Raw genomic sequence first — 18,587 nt, 5'->3', positions numbered from 1 at the left:
TTACAATCTTTTTTTTTTGATAGTTAGTTTTTTGTCAGTGTTTTTTTCAAAATGCAAGCATTGATCATATGTCGATGGTTGTACATTTTGGAAAATTAACATATACTGATATTATAGAAGGAGGTGTATGGTGAAAGGGGGCGTAACCCCTCCACCCAAAAATTTTAAAAAGTCTCGTTGAGTTGAAAGTTTGACCAAATGTATTTTTCCATCCTAAACTTTATAGACCTGTAACTTGATGAGATGTAGGCAAAGTACTGAACTGTGTCACAATGACTGCAAAATACTTGGAATATTTAAGGATGGCTTCTGTTTTATCACTACTAAGGAGTGACCTGGTGAACGTCTCAATATAAGCAATTCTGCCAAGGTCAGCACTCCAATAACCACCTGTTTTTAAGCAGCTACACACCTTCAGACACTCTGATTCTTGCCTGTTGTCACCGATATATGTCATATTTTGTAGTATCCACACAGCAGCTGACCTGTAGAATTAGCCTGTTAGCAACTCACTTTGGTAATCTCATTAGGGTTTTGGCTCAAGGTTTTGCCCCTGGCCTTTGTATTGCAGTAGACAATTTGGGCTCAAGGTTTTGCCCCTGGCCTTTGTATTCCAGTAGACAACTGTTCATTTGTGCCTCCTCCCTCAAGACATGCTGTTCTGTGTTTTTTATTATCAATACCACACCCTTACCTTTCATGAACCAAAAGAATGTGACTATGACATCATCATGTTCCTCGCTCCTTTGCTTTCAATTAACCTACTATTAACCCTTTATAGTCATGTTATTGTGTCTCACATCTTCACTACCCTTTTCCACATGAGTATTAGTTGATTCTTTCCCAACAATTAGACTCTATTTATTTTGAACAGCATCTCTGTGTTCAGTTGAGCAGACACTCTTTCCAGTCAGTGCATGTTATGTAAGTAGAATTAAAACACAAATTAGACTTTTTGGTTGAGAAACTGGTACTTGGAGAAGATACAGGATTAACATATGAAAATTATGGGAAAGTATTAAGAAAGTTAAGTATTTTTTTTTTTCACAATAAGACAAGAGTATCTTGAAATTAAGACAGACTATTCCAATAGCAGTAAATCTGTATGATACTCTGCTTTTTACCCATGCTGATATGCAGCCGTATCTTGGGCCACAAGAAATTAATAGTCTGTTAGTCAGTGACTGACTCCAGCTGGAACTATGATAGTTATCAGGGTGGTATTAATATCAAAGTATATAAACAAAATCTGAGCTTCAGTTTTGGCTTGACAAATTCAAAATGCCCTATGCATGCCTTCAGAAATTTGGCTTGAGCCTTACACTGCCTCCAAGAAATCCTCACTCAAAGACTACTGGTTTTGAAATTATGTAATATATAAAGGGGAAGGTGGTGTACTCTAGAATGGCATCGCCCTTTTATGCCTTTCAGTACACATATTCAAAAGGATATGGGGCTTTAGTAGTTAGAGCCACATTAGTTTCTGAAAGCTCTTTAATATTGTCAGTATCTACCTCCTATTAAAGGCCACTCAGCAACATATGGACTAAATATATATATATATATATATATATATATATATATATATATATATATATATATATATATACATACACACACACACATATATATACATGTCTTTCTGCAAATGTAGTTGGAATGCTACTAATTTTGGGTGATATTAATGTAACACAGTAGTCTTATGAACTTAGATACCCATATTGTATCTATAACCTACACAAAATGATACAGCTTATATGACCTTTGACCAAGATTTACCAACAGATGGACATAGCTGGAACATCTCACTGGCATTTGATTAATAAGTCAATATAAAAATAATAAAAAAAGGTGGTCAATCTACCAGCTGCTGCTGATGGTCTTTCATACTGAGAGTGACAATTGGATTGCCTAAGCTCCTGTTGGTCTACTCAACTGATAGCTTAGTACACATCTATAAGTTTATGATGCTATACCTTAGAGAGACTCCTTCTAGGCATCCTGAATGCTCATATCTCAGAAGAGTGACAGTTAAAACTAATGGTCATCTGTGGCTCACACATCAGGTGAAGCATATGTCAGGCCAGTAAGCAGTAATGATTTGAACATACTTTTGAACTTGCAAAGTCTTATGACCCCTAAAAAAGCAGCTGACAAAAAGTGGATTAACTACATGCCTTTGAGTCTTTCACTTTTAAAAACAGTTTCTTGTATTAATATTTCTAGTGTCTAGCAGTGGCGGCTGGTGACTTCAAATCATATATAGTTGCCACTCATCCCGTTATCAGCGGGACACACATGGTTTGAGCTGCCTCATCCCACTGCCCGCTGTGCAGAGTAGTGGGACTTGAAAAGTTCTGCTTTTAAAATCGCACTGAATCGCTGATGTGGAAAAGCCACAATTACCTCTGGCTTTTCCACGGCAATTCCGTTACATCACAAACCCGGACCTGCAGGCAGAGCTGTTCCCTGTTAGATCTGGGTACTGTAATCCATGCAGCAACTGGCTGCAATTCATGAAGGGGGTGGGAATTGGGGCAGGAAGAGCCCTACAAAGATCATGGCTGTTAGAATGGTTTATTTTTAACGCTTCTACAGACACTTAAAAAAAGGACTGAGATTTTTTTTTTCTCAGTGAGCCAGCCATTGATCCATTCACCCATCCAGCCAGTCATCCATTCATCCAGCCAGCCATTCATCCATTCATGCAGCCAGCCATCCAGGCAGCCAGCCAGCATTTCAGCCATCCATTCATCCAGCCAGCCATCCATCCATCCATTCATGCAGCCAGCCATCCATCTAGCTATCCAGTCATGCAGCCAGCCATTCAGACAGCCACCCAGCCATCCACTCATCCAGCCAACAATCCAGCCATCCATTCATCCAGCCAGCCATCCATCCAGCCATACAGTCATGCAGCCAGTCATCCAGACAACCAGCCATCCTCTCATACAGCCAACAATCCAGCCAAACATTTATCCAGCCAGCCATTCATCTAGACATTAATCCATCCAGCCATCCATCCAGCCATTAAGCCATCCATCCAGCCATTCATCCATCCAGCTGCTACTCCCACCAACCAGCTAGCCACTCCAGCAGCCAGCCAGCTGGCCAGCTGGCCACTCCAGCAGCCAGCCAACCAGCCACTCCAGGAGCCAGCTAGCCACTCCAGCAGCCAACAATCATACCCCTATCTACATCTCCTTCATCACTCCCGTGGTGACATCATCGCACAGAATGTGGCCAGTGTCATATTGGCCACACCCCCATGTCCCAATTTGGCCCACTTAAAAGGTGGCAACCCTAAAATCAAAGGGGGGGGCTGCAGGAGACAGTTGAATGGGTGGGGCCAATGGGAAGGGGTGTGACCAACTAGAAAGGGGCAAAGCCATGCACAAAACCACAAAAACTGGGACTTTAATTAAATATGGTGCCCTGGGTGCCAAACCCTCATTATGAGAGTCCGATCAAGACAAAATGAAGTGTAGAAGAAAAAAATATTTCAATGCATTGGCTACATGACAGCTTACTTAATATGTAGATGGAAACAAAAAGGTTGTGAGGCATGATAAAATAAATTACTTTTTAAATAGATCACTGGAATGCCAATCAAAATCAAGTATAAAAAAACAAGCAGCACTCAACTCAAGCCACTTCTCCTTGCATTATAGTTCTAATTATAATTTATATTCAGCTTTATAAAAGTACCAAGTAACATGCTAAAAGTAGCAATCTCTGTGATATCTCCACTTGTAAAAACGTTTCTTATCCAAAAAAGACCTGCTGCTTGACAACAACTATCTACTTGTTTCATGGGGAAAACATGATCAAAGTAAAAAATGAACAGCAAACAAGAAACAAGCTCAAGATAAATTGCTTAAAGGATTACTGCACAGGTTATGGACCACACATGATAGATTGACATTCTGTTTAGTTTACGGGTAAAGCCTGCAAAGATTACTTCAAGTCTCCAACAAATGTAATGAGCTTCTGAAAATACTGTAATCTTGTCCTTTATTACAAATATTGTCATATGCATTTCAATACCTAAGGCTTATACGTTATATCTAGTTATGTAAATATTCTCTGCATGGCAACAACAAAAAGGCTTTCAATGTTGGTAATTCTTTAACAGTATGTTTATTAAAGCTTACTTGCATCTTATAATCTCAGATAAGCTTACCTGATGGTCATTATAGCACTGCTACTTAAACACAGAGCAGCAGACACTGCAACAACATGCATTTTCTGAATAATAAGAAGCATAAATCAACAGTATAAAATATGACAGAAAACCAGAACATTCTGCAAAATCAAGGGCAGATGAAAAGCCACTGCAGTACTTGTGTCTACCTTGGATGGGGAGATACTCTGCACACTTACACTGCATAGCTGCTCCTTGCCTTGCTTGGACACATCCAGAGTCACTACATGGGGGAGTGGGGTAAAACAAGTATGTCACAATTTGAAATGTCTCTAGCTGACAATGATGGCCCCGACACATTTTTCATACCTCTCAACCTTAGAGCAAGAAATCTGGACAAAGCCATAAATAGAAGTGGGACAAAGGCCCAAAAATGACAATTTTTAAAGATTGCTCTTATAAACTTAGAAAGATAATAAAATAGTAGGTCTTGCATTAGTATGAATTTTCTGAAGGGTATGAAATCTGAAACTCAAATGTCTGTCATTATTTGCTAACTTCAGTCTTTAATGATTTGCAACTAATTTGCCAGAAAACCACAATTTTATGAAAAATGGACCAAAAACGTGATGCAAAAAATATAAAATAGCCACACAATACAGCTGGGAACCTATCAAAGAAGGGACACTTTTTTAATATTAGTACTGTTACCTACAACTCACCATTGTCCACAAGCTCATCTTTAAACCTGCCAACTGCCCAGTTCTCGCTACTTCCTTAAAACCTTACAATGTTAAGTTGTCTATCTTGTCTTCATTCTTGCTGGTTGGGTTCGGAGCCGATCTTCGGCTCCGACTCGGCCATCTTCTAAAGCTCGAGAGCTACATACTGGCTCGAGGCCTCCCCATATCCCATGATGCCTGGTGCTAGAAAGCCAGATCTCATTTGCCGCTTCTGCTGCGAGGTTGCTCTACTGGCTCAGGTCGTATAAAACTTTTATATTGTGTCTTTTCTGTCATAAAACTAGTTAGTTTTAGCATAGAAATTCTCGTTTAGATATATCTTTGGTATTATAGTTGTGTTCGTGTCTGAATACTTGTCTTTTCCCCTCAGAAACTCATTTTTATTTAGAGAGTTCCCCTCCCCCTTTTCTCTTTCCTCTTAAGGTTTTCCGTTTAAGTTAGAGGATAACCTTACCTCTAAAGGTTTCCGGTTAAGTTGGAGGATAACCTTTTTTCTCCCTATCTTCCTTAAAAAAAAAAAAAGAATTCCTTTATTACTGTTAGTTTAGCTATAGCTAATTATAGTTGTTGTAGTGTAGTGGATTCTGGTAACTGTAGTGTATTTTTATTGTGGTTAGTTACCTTAACCCTTTGGTGTATGTGCTTTTTCCTTGATTTTTTTTCTTCTTTCAGGATGTCCAAGGATCCTAAGCCATACGGATTCAAGAAGTGTGACTCATGCTGTCAGAAGATGTCTCTGACAGATGGTCACACTTTTTGTGTTTATTGTCTGGGTGCCGTGCACCTGCAGGACTCTTGCTCGATTTGCCATGCGTTCAGTCCAAGAGTCCTGCAGGAGTGCAAAAACAAATTGATCTTGCAGGGTCTGCTTAAACCCCAAGATTCACTGGTGAAGGCTCAGCCCGTGAAATCTTCTAGGCCACCTAAACCTTCGGCTCCCAGTTCGGAGCCATCGTTCGGTGAACCCATACCATCCATCTCGGCTCTGGCTGGAACTGATGTTCCTCCCTCTCAGTCGGCTCCGACACGTTCTTCGGAGCTGTCTGAGAGTCAAAAAAGGTCCAGGTCTCCTTCTCTGGAGTCGATACGTTCAGCTCCGAAGTTGCCTCTGCTCCAGTTGGAGCATAGTCATCGCTCATCCCACTCTTCTCGGTCCTCAAGACTTGGAAAGAGTGGTCAGTAGGCTATTAAAATCATAGGCCCTAGCCAAAATGTTGTCCAGCCCCCCTCATCAGGCATCGGCTCCATCCACAGCTGTAGATATTCCTCCTCTGACTCATCCTATGAGCTCAGAGCCGGAGTTCGTTGGGGTTCGAGTCATGGAACCATTGGGCTCTGACACCTTCTCCTTCGGTTCCATCGTCGGCTCCAATCCCTTCCATGGTCCCGTCCCTGGAGGGATCTAGGTGCTGAGACTCCCTCATCGGCTCCAAGGGGGCGAGTGGCATCAGACACTTGTCCGAACCCACTCTCCCCCTCGGCACTTTGGCTCAGGTGAGCTCGGCTCCCACATCTGCCTTGGAGCCATCCCCCTTGGTACGGAGAGGGGGTTCTGGTTTCTTCAGAATTGGAGCCATCTCTGCATCTGGGCAGGGATACCTTCAAGGTGATGAGGAGTGTGCTGGCCCCAGAGTCAGTCCCACGATCGACCCCATCGGCTCCTCCCCTAGGGTGCCTGCGTTAGCCTCTGCCCCTCTTCCAGACCCCAAGCATGGGGATCCAGCACTCCAGGACACCCCTTTGGGTGTATCCTCCTCTTCCGATGCCTCCACTGATCATTCAGAGGAGCCACCTCGCAAGAGGAAATGCAAGAGGAAGCATGTTGACTCCCCCGAGTCTGTCACATCAGATACCGACTTAGAGGAGTCGGAAGGGTCCCCAAGATCCCCCTCTGAAGATGTCTCCTTCTCAGACATCCTTGAGATGCTTAGGCAGAGGGGGAACTGGACTGCCCTAAGCCCTTCCAAGGATGAGTCGGTATTCCTGGATGCATTTGGATCCTGACCTTCCACCTCCTGGGTGTCTCCGCCTTTTGACCCACTGATGTCTGTGGTGGCTCGGAAGGCATGGATAGCACCAGACACAGTGGAACCGACCCCTAGAAGACCTGCCAAATTCATTATGGCACTGCAGGACAAACAGTTCTTGACCAAAGGTGTCCCCACTGATGCCATGGTGGTAGTGGCAGCCACAAAGAAGGAGTTGGCTGAAACTTCTTTATCTGTCCATCCCACTAACAAGGAGTCCAGGACAATGGACAGATACGGGAAGTGGATGTTCTCTTCAGCTACCTTTTCTATGTGTTCCCTGAATCACCTGTGCCACTTTACCTGTCTTCAGAGGGATCTCCTGAAAGAACTTGGAGATACCCTCCAAGATCCATCAGCTGAGGGGGCCCAGGCTAAGGCAGCCTCCCAGCTGGCGACTCTTAATTCAGTGGTAAACTCTTCCATGAGGCTCATTTCGTATGCAGCCGATGGGGCGAGCAGAGCCGCAGGCACAGGCATGGCCCTAAGGAGGCACACTTGGATGTGGCTATGTAACTTTGCGGGACCTTTCAGAGCGTCTTTCACCAACACCCCTTTTGATGGTTCCTCTCTCTTTGGATCACAGGTGAAGGATACCCTTACCAGGTGTGTGCAGGAAGGCAAGAATCTCTCTGCCGTAGGAGTCCATTTTTCCACTCCTTCCAGACCATATCCCAAGGGTCAGAAGAGTGGAAAGATGTGGTTCTGGAAATCCCAGGGAGCCTTGCTGGACACACATAGTGAGTTTCCCCCCAGGGGCAGAGGAGGGAACAATAACAGACACCGCCCTCGTGGCAGAGGGGGTCCGCAAAACCAGGGCAGCAGAGAATCTTTCTCTGACAAGCCTTTCCAGCATCCCTGAAGGGTTGCCCAGCTGCTCACCTCTGGAGGCAGTCGGGGGAAGATTATCGCTGTACCTAAGAGCCTGGCAAGACATAACACAAGACAAATGGGTACAGTCCATTATATCTGGAGGCTACAGAATTCCTTTTGTTCACGCTCCTTTATTGTCGAACAAGTCCCTTCCAGATGTACCACCCAATCTAAGGGATCAAGCAGTTCAGGAAGTTTCAAAACTGCTAAGAAAAAGGGCCATCCAGCAAATCCCAGCAGACCAGCAAGGATCCTGAATTTACTCAAGGTTCTTTTTGGTACCAAAAAAGACAGGGGACTGGAGACCCATTTTGGATCTCAGCAGACTAAACAGTTCTGTACAAAGAACAAAGTTTCAGATGGTCATGCTACAGTCCATTTTACCCTTCCTGGGTCAGGACAATTGGATGTGCTCCATAGATCTTCAGGATGCGTACTACCACATCAAAATGGACAGGCGCTCCAGAAGATTCCTGTGCTTCCGGCTGGGAGCCAGCCATTATCAGTTCAGAGCTGTGCCCTTTGGTCTCACCACAGCCCCCAGGGTGTTCACCAAATGCATGGCAATAGTTACTGTTCACCTGAGACGGCAAGGATTCCAGGTGTTTCCTTATCTAGATGACTGGCTCCTCACTGCTACCACCAGGCATCACCTTCTGCAAGCCAGAGACTATACTATCCAGATGTGCTCCAGACTAGGTATTACTATACATTTCGAAAAATCTGTTTTATCGCCTTGTCAGTCTATCATCTTTATAGGCGCAAACTTAAATGCAAAAGTCAGGTCAGCCAGCCTTCCACCAGACAGGGTGATAGTCATTCGGCAGCATGTCCAGATCTTGTTACAATGCAAGAGAATTCAAGTCAGGTTCGTCCTCCAAACCCTGGGTCTCATGGCAGCAGTAATCATACTCTTCCCTGGCACGTTTTCACATGAGGATCCTCCAATGGCTTCTTTTCACCCAATGGTCCTTCCAGCAACTTCCCATGTCTTACATGATTATCATCACAGAAACATGCAAAAAGCACCTTGCATGGTGGATGGTCTCCTCATCAGTGCCCCTGGGCAGACCATTTGTACTTCCCCCTCCAGTTGCTATGGTGACCACGGATGCCTCCCTGATCGGGTGTGGGGGGGCATTATCAGGGCAGAACAGTCCAGGGTACCTGGCAACCTCAAGAGTACCATCTGCACATAAACGTCTTGGAGATGAGGGCCATGCTTTTAGCATTGCAAGCTCTTCAGGACTCTCTTCCTACTGGGACAATTGCAATTCAAACGGACAATATGTCAGTCGTGTGGTACATCAACAAGCAGGGCGGAACCAGGTCCTACTCCCTATGTCGAGAAGCTCTCAGACTCTGGCAGTGGGCGATCTCTTCCCAACGGTTTCTGACCGCAATGCATATCCCTGGGAAATCCAACGTCATAGCAGACAGGCTGAGCAGAGCTATTCTCATGCCTCACGAGGGGTCTCTGAATCAAGTAGTAGCGGACCAAATCTTCCACAAATGGGGGTAACCTTGCTGCGACCTCTTTGCCACCCCCTTCAACAGCAAGTGCAGCAAATTCTTCTCTCTCCTACCACATCCAGAGTATTCCCCCAGAGATGCTCTAGTCCACGATTAGCCTCAGGGACTTCTGTACGCATTCCCTCCTTTTCCCCTAATTCCCAAGCTGATACAGAAAGCTACCATATTGGGTTGCAGAATGATCCTCATTGCTCCGTACTCATTATCTTATCGAGCAGCCTTGGACTCTGGACCCAGCTCCAGACCTCCTGATCCATCAATCTGGTGGGCTGCATCATTCCCTACAATCTCTCAAGCTCACGGCTTGGTTGCTCCACTTCCAACCCTAGCCAGGCTTCCTGATATCTCCCAATCTATGCGTGAAATCATTTTATCATCCCACAAGTCTACCACTAGAAAAACTTACGCTAGTAAGTGGAAACGTTTTTCTTCCTGGGCAGAGGCTAAGAATATAGACCCCTTTTCAGCCCCTGTTCCCCACATCCTGGAATTTCTTGCAGAGCTCTTTCATACTGGGTCCACTTCTGCTACAATTAGAGTGCAGTTAGCCACAATTTCAAATTTTCACATTGGCCTTTCAGAAAGTAGTATAATGTCTCATAAGCTTTGCAAGGTCTTCCTCAGAGGAACCACTCTGCTCAGGCCCCCGGTTAGAGATCCTCCAACCCCGTGGGATCTGAATTTGATTCTAGCCTCTCTAATTTTGCCCCCCTTCGAACCTGCAGCTTCCTGTTCTTTGAAGTTTTTATCTTGGAAAACACTTTTTCTGGTAGCAATTACTTCAGTGAGAAGAGTTTCTGAACTGCAGGCTCTTTGTATCCATCCCCCGTACCTAGTGTTCTCTTCTGAGAATAACTTGAACCAGTCCATTGACCTTCCTGTATTTTTTCCCAACCATTCCAACAGGGGAGAATATAAGTTACATCAATTAGATGTTCACGGGCAACTGCGCTTTTATTTGCGTAAGACTAAGGACTTCAGAAAATCAGATCAGCTTTTCCTCTGTTATGCAGAGGGCAAACAAGGCCTACCAGTATCAAAAGTAACTTTATCTAGGTGGCTGACTTCTATCATAACCTTTATCTATCAGCTGAGGAAGAAAGAATTGCCTGTTAAACCTAAAGTCTACTCCACCGGAGCATTAGCCACTTCTGTTGCATTTCAAGCTAGGTTGCCCATGGAATCTATTTGTGCAGCGGCCACGTGGGCAAATCCTCATACTTTCATCTCGCATTATAAGTTGGACGTGGTTTCCAGGAGCAGAGCTGATTTTGGTTCCACTGTTCTGAAGAGTCTTTTCCACTGAGCCACCCAGGATATTAGGTGCTAGGGATGCTGTCCCAACTAGCAAGAATGAAGGTGAGATAGACAACTTAACATAAAGAAGTTATGTACCTACCATAACGTTCCATGTTAGTTGTCTCCTCTCGCCTTCTTTCTTGCGTCTCACCCTCCATCCCCCTATCCTACTAGACCGAGAAGAGTTTCTCTATGGATTTACACTGACTGAGTCTTCTCTGGCTATCCCACTCTACCTAGTAGTCTCTATAGTTGGGCTTATGTATGATAGGATAGGATTCCTTCATTATTTTGTCTGCTGTTAGTCTCACCAAACGAGATCTGGGTTTCTAGCGCCAGGCATCATGGGATATGGGGAGGCCTCAAGCCAGTATGTAGCTCTCGAGCTTTAGAAGATGGCCGAGTCGGAGCCGAAGATCAGCTCTGAACCCAACCAGCAAGAAAGAAGGCGAGAGGAGACAACTAACATGGAATGTATGGTAGGTACATAACTTCTATTTCCCAAACGCTCACTCAGATCCAAAAGCCACAAACCTGCATGACCTCCTTTCCATCTACTGCTGTCTCACTCCTTAGCTAAACAGTGGAACTTTCTCCCTACACACCTACGCAACCTACCTAACCATATAAATTTGAGATCTTAGCTACTATCTCATCTTTCTTCCAAATGGGAATGTCCTTGCCATGCTCCAACTTTAACCCCCCACATTCCACCTTGCACTGACTCATCCAACTACCTCTACTATTAATTCATCCCACCCAAAACAATCCCTCCCGTACTAAAAACTAATTTTCTCTCTAATGACTGTTGTACTATACTCTCCAATCCCAAATATACTATTACCCTCTCCATGCATAATATTTTCCTAACCTACTAATGGCTAGTAGCTATATATTTTGAAATGTTAAACCTCATTTGAGTTTATAACAAAAATATTCACTTTATGTAAATGTTGAAATTTCTGTATTGAATTATGTCTTTTCATTTTTGTAACATTGTGACAAGCCAATTGCAAATATCATGGAGCTTATCTGTAAATGTTTCATTAGGTGCATGAATTATGTCCTTTTGTAGCATGTAAAATGTAACTTGCAATTATTGCGGAGATTTCTCCCCGTGCCTCCACTGAAAATGGGCTCTTCTTGGCGCAGTGGACTTCCCCGGTCATCAAACTTAAATAAATAAATAAATAAATATATAAATAAATAAATACATACTGTTAAGTTGAGCAGCTGACAAAAATAAGAGAATCTACATGCATTTCTGAAATAAAAGCAATCTATAACTCGGATCATTACAATTATCTATCAGTTATAAACCCTCCACATTTTCTTCCAAAATTGCCATTTTGCTGAGGGATTATTAGGGGTAGAGAAACATTTTGAGCCAATGTCGGGGACAATTGAGAGGTTTGGATATACCTAATTCTATAAAGTGATTTATTTGCACATACCTTTCAACCTCTTAATGCAGGAAATCTGGACAAGGCCAAGTATATTAGGGGAACATACAGACAGTACTAAAAATTGCTCTTGCATAAACTTAGACAGTTGACAGAATAACAGATCTTGCTTTAGCATGCATTTTTCTGAAGGGTATGAAGTCTGAAACTCAATGTCTGTCATTATTTAGTGACTTCATTCCTAAATGATTTGCCAGAAAACCACAAATTTTATGAGGAACAAACCAAAAATAAGAAGCAAAAATCTATTCATTCTGTGAAAATCTGGACAGGGGAGAAGTATAGTTCAGCCAGGGCTGTCTTTGAGTTTGCTGCCCTTCCCCCCTCACAAAATCATGGTCAAATGGGGCCTCCCCACTGCATCCATTCCAATGTGCCATTACTTGGCTGTTTCACCCCATTTACCATAAACACTGTAATGTGCATACTGCTTTATTTCTACGATGATTTGGATTTCATTTAAAAGTTTTATTTTACATTTTAGAGCACTAATACTAGTAGACATCTGCTAAAAAAAGCAATGCAGTCTCACAATGAAAATAGACTTAGCATTAAAACTTCTCTGCCCTTGAAACTCACATTAATTGAAACAGCATTGAAACCCACATTCAAAGAAAATACATCTGGCCAGTGGCAGATAAAGATTAACTATGGGCTGTTTTCAAATCATAGGCCCCTTCCACACAAAACATACATGTGTTCTTTGATATACCTTCCTGATTGTATTAAATTATATTCCTTGTATAATACAGTACAGTTGTTAGAGGCCATTTTAAATTTATTGTTTTGAACATTTTTCCAGTAAACAATGAAACAAAATGCATGCACCAATAATGCCAAAACTGCCCAATTCAGAACACTTCCATCATAAAGGTCTACTCAAACTTCTACAATCCACCAGTATCAATAAATATGCATAATCTCTGCAGAAGTAAAAGTCTTCTAAGTAATTCCCCATTAAAGAGATCTGGAACTAATGAAGAGGTTGCTGCAAGCAAACAACTTTATATTTCATTGTTTCATCTAAAAATAAAGTGACTGTTACCCTCGAGGAATAAATTACCCATGTTACATTAAAAAAAACTGATAAGCTAGTAATATTGCAATAGGGAATGGATGGCAAACTGATGACAGGTTGATAGTTACTAGGTTTTGCTGCCAAAGAGGACATTCTCAGGACTGCAGCATCCACCTTCTTTAAAAGTACAACACAGTATTAGCAATGCATCTGCATACTGTGGGAGTAGAACCCACAGCCTTCTGCATTGAAAGCAAATACACTAGCTGTTATGCAATTAACAGTGCAAGTTGAATCAGTATAAGCAGCACTAAACTTCTCTTCCCCTGAAGTTCTTAGCTCCTTGTAAAATCCAATTGACACTCAACTGTATCTCTCAACTTTGCAGCACATGAGCACAAGAAATCTGGAAAACCAAAAAGCCCAAAAAACAGGGACACATTTTAAACATTGCTTGTATAACTTTGGAAAGTTGCTAGAATAAAATGCTATGCTACCACCATGCATTTCACTGCCAAGTCTTGAACCCAGTACCCTGTGCACTACAGTCAGAGCAACATACCACTAGGCCAAATCAGCTGTTTCTTGAAAGACAGGAAGACTGAAACTTAAATGGCTATTGTTTAGTGAATTCAGTTTTCACCAAAGCTCTCAACATCTTAGCACAAAACTAACATGGACAAAGCTAATAATGATAACCTTAACCGATAACTATCTCAACAGACCATAAATCTGTATATTATTTAAACTCTGCAAATCTCTGTAAATCAGTCAAGTTTTACTTCAGACTAGACAATGTAGAAGGCCAGTCTATTTGTTTCCCCTCTGTTGCCTGACTCATAGCATTAGGTATTCTAAAGCAGTGTAGCAACTATCTTATGCTCAAAGATAGTGAACTCTTACTGAACATAAATAACTCTGAGAGAGGTGCAAATATTTACGAAATATGGCAGCCTTAGTCTCACTGAAAACAGAGACAGTGAGCATTCCACTGACACTACATGCTATGCACCCAATCCTGACACATAATATAATGTCATATGCTGGCACTGTAAGGAAATACTTACTTAAGCCCCCTAGACCCATAATGAGTAAATTTCTGAAAAAGTCGAAATCAAACATTACATCACATTATATTTTACCTTTAACAAAAAGTCAGGGTGAGACAAACAGTCTCAATTCCAGTAAACCAGATTGTTCCACACATAAAAATGTTTTAGTGATTGGTGACTCCATAGTGAGATACGAAAAAATCAGTAGAGCCAGCAAACAGTGACTGAAGTAAAGATGTTTATTTAAATACGGGAGAACATAAAACAAAAAATGGAGCAAGCAGACCGGTTTCGGCTGTCTAATCCAGCCTTCTTCATTGCGTTAAATCCACAAAGCATACAAGCACACATTTATAGTATAGCCCCACATGAGGTTACTTGAGGTAAATTGCACCAATTCATTAAAAGTATTCATTCAATCCTGGAGAAAACAAGGCACCTAATTTAATTATTCATTTTTTCTCCACATTATTTAATAGCTGATGCCATCCTGGTTTATTATTTCTGTTGCCCTGTATTCTATCAATAACTGTGAATCTGAATGTAGTTTTTGGGTGTTTCTCTGTATGTTTGTATAAAGCATTTGTTGTTTTTTTTAATTTTGATGTCACTTAGATGTTCTGATATCCTGAATTTGACACATCTGGATGTCTGTCCCACATAGAAAGCTGAACAGCTAAAAGAAGCCATATAAATGACCCATTCAGACTGACAATTAGCAAAAAAATTTATATTGAACACTTGTCCAGTGTTTTTACTAGAAAATTATTTGGTCTTCAGCATGCTTTTACAGTGGGTGCAATGTCCGCATGGAAAGCAGCCCTTCAAGGGGCCCACCTTCTAATGTTATTTGTGTAAGGCTGTTATCAAATTTATTCCCTTGTTTACAGTGATTCATGAATGAACCAATGTTCTTGCCCCTCCTGAAAGAAAAGTGGCATGTATCATCCACAAGCACACTAAGCTTAGTATCAGCCCGTAAGATATTCCAATGTCTGTGGACACTGTTAATAAGGACATCTGTGTTCCTGCCATATGTGGTTACTAATCTGATTTGGGAGTTATTACTTGGGGTTTTATCCCTGTATTGAAGTAGACTTTCTCTATTCTGGTTGGCGGCCCAACATTTGCCTTGAGCAATGTCCCCTTTCTTATAGCCCCTATCGTTAAATCTCCTAACCAAATCTGACTCATATGCATGGTAAGTATTAGCATCCGAACAAATCCGCTTTAGACGTAAGAATTGTGACTTTGGAATGTTTTTACATATATGATGAGGATGAAAGCTGGTGGCATGAAGCAAGGAGTTATACTGGGGGTATTTACGATAGACCTCGGATGTCAATGTGTGGTCAACATTCATGATTACTAGTACATCCAAAAAGGTAATTTTATCAGTATCGAACGTGATCATGAACTGAATACCCCATTTATTCTCATTCAAATATGTAACAAACTCCTTGAGATATATAATGTTAGACCTCCATATCAACCAGCAATCATCCATATATCTCCTCCATATGTCGATCTCATCTATATAAATATTGTGGGTCCTATCATAAATGATCTGCTCTTCGATGTAGGCCATAAAGAGATCGGCATATATATTGGAGCAAACAAAGCCCCCATTGCAGTCCCTTTGATCTGTAAATAACAGTAGTTCTCGTAATATATGACATTTTTGGTTAATACATGTTCAGCCAAGCAGAGCAAAAATGTATTAAAGCCAGGTGGATATAGTTTGGACTTGCATAACCAATGTTCCAAGGCCTCCAACCCTGCCCAGTGGGGAATATTTGTATATAATGCAGAAACGTCCAAAGTACACAAGTACCACCCTGCTTCCAACTGCATGTCTGATATAACACGTAGAAACTCTGTGGTATCTTGTATTCTAGCTCTGACACATTTGAGCAATGGTTTAAGGTGTAATGTCAAGAACTGTGATAGTGGTTTGGTAACTGAACCTTTACCCGAGACAATGGGTCTGCCTGGAGGGTTTTGTAAACATTTGTGAATTTTAGGTAAGAAATGTATGTACTGACTACAGGGGTCAGTGACAGTAAGATGGTGAACAATATTGTCTGTTATAATTTCCTCCTCCCTGGCAGAATGCAAAAAATCATCTATTTGTCTCTTGAAACCAGATGTAGGGTCCAATACCATATGTGTGTAATACCGATTATCAGAAAGTTGTCTCATAGCTTCAGAATTATGTGAAGACCAATCCTGTATCACTATTGCACCACCTTTGTCTGCTGACAATATTACCAGTTCCTTGTTGGCTGCCAATTCATGTACCATGTCCATTTTGTTCCTGGACAGATTGTTATGTCTTACCCGAGTTTCCCTGAAACTGAAATGTAGATCTTTGAGAATAGAATTGTAAAACATGGAAACATTCAGATACATGTGTGGAATGACATTTGATTTGTGAAATCTAAAACTTGAATGTGATTCTGAGTCGAGTGCTGTCTGAAAAAAATAGTTTCAGGTTAAGTAGTCTACAAAAATCAGAGACGTCTTTAGCAAATGTGTCTTCAGGAACAAAGAAACCAGGTATGAAATTAAGACCTTTATTCAATAGTTTCACATGTGTGGGAGACAATTCAGTGGAAGATATGTTTAATACATTATTTACTTCTGTACTATGAGCCTCAACAGCTCTTCCATGCTGTTCATTCCTGTGTCCCCCCCTCCCCGCTTTTGCTTAACCCTAAAGGGGTGGGGGAATTCCTCCTTTTGGATACTGGTGAATCTGAGGCATGTTGTGTATTGGACTCTCAGGCTGAGGAGGATTCATTCCCTGATTCATCACAACTATATGTATTAGATTTCTTCAGGATGGAACAAGGTCTTTTTCTTTTCAATACCTTCCTGTTGGAAGGTTCAAATCTAACATGTTTGTTAGTCGAAAAGGGATGCCCACCCTCATAATCGGAGAGATCTCGATAGAACTTTCTCATTTTCTTTTCCTTAACTGTTTGCTCTAAGATTAAGAGATATTGACCTAGTTTCTTCAAGTTGTTTTGGTAACCCTCCTGCTCTCAAATTTAACAATTTCAATACACATATCTGTGATTGCTGAAATATTTTTGTCAATAATCCTATCATAGTATGATGCTAAAATCTTAACAAATTCCATTGATGTTTTGTGTTGGGCTGCAGTCCATTGTTCTAGAAGGATGGAATCCGCATCAGGAACAAGAAGTTGTGTGTGGACTGTCAGGCCTCTAAGAGATATATCTTTAGCTATATACGCCTTATAAAGTTTGGCATGCCACACATTAGCCCTTAATGTCCTCATGCTTTTATTCAATTTGTGGAATTTGACTTTGCATTTATTTGTTGTCAAAATAGCTTCATTATCATTATGTTCACCCTGATTGGAAAGACCAAACACTGCCAGATCATCTCTATCAGATGATAGGCCTTTCAATAAATCTGTAGGTTCCATTGTAAACTGGACCAATAAATAATTATTGTAAGAAAAAATTCTTATATATGATATTCCAATGTGCTTGTTCGTGATAATGAGTGGCAAGCAGGAACAGCACAAAGAAAACCCTGATGCCAGAATAATATGATAAACAGTCAGTGCTAAGCCCTCAGTCAGAGAAAATATGTTTTCAACCGACCCTTCACTGTATAGTATACAGACTTAGGACAATAATAGTCCCTGCTGTAATATATAATCCAGAATAATATTCAGAATCATGAACAATATTAGCTCCTGCACTAGGCTATCTCCCTCTATAGATAAATGCAGTACTATGTCCACCCTGGTTCCTCAAGAACATGAGGAAATATATAAATAGGACAATATTAATCCCTGCAATAGTGAAGAAAATCCTGCAGTGCTAAGTCCTATAAATATTATCCAATCTAGTTCCAAGATTGCTGCCCAATATCATACAAGAATGTCCAGAATCTAGCCAATAAATATATTTGTTACAGAAATATTGATAGGAAAACATATATCATTGGATTAATAAAACTAATAAAAAAGCATAAATTTCACAAAAGTGAAGAAAGTTGCCTGAGGGCATAAAAATGTTTGGGTTCGGTTGTTAGATGATCTGCGGAATGCCAGGACAGATCTGGATACTATTGTTAGGTTAGGTCAGATTAGCCTAAATGGAGTCTAAAAGCCCCAACACATACCAGAGATCCCTATTCTTTGATCGTAACTCTGTTTATTCTTGTATATCTGTCTTAAATATATGGCTACAAAATTAAGGAGTATCTTAGGCAGTTGTTTTAAGAAAGTATCCCTGAGACCCAGTCAACACACAGTAAATATGTGAAAAAGTCAAAGGCAAATGTTATCTAACAACTCTACCTTTGTTCCCAGTATCCACAGTTTCATCAAAATATAGAATGTCGCCAAAGACATGTAATTAGATACTGCCTGACATCCTCAAATGAGCCCCAC

The sequence above is a fragment of the Protopterus annectens genome, chromosome 4.part0 (assembly GCF_019279795.1).
Source record: "Protopterus annectens isolate FY-2018-M chromosome 4.part0, PAN1.0, whole genome shotgun sequence".
Lineage (NCBI taxonomy): Eukaryota > Metazoa > Chordata > Ceratodontiformes > Protopteridae > Protopterus > Protopterus annectens.
Note: the sequence above shows the minus strand (reverse complement) of the source record.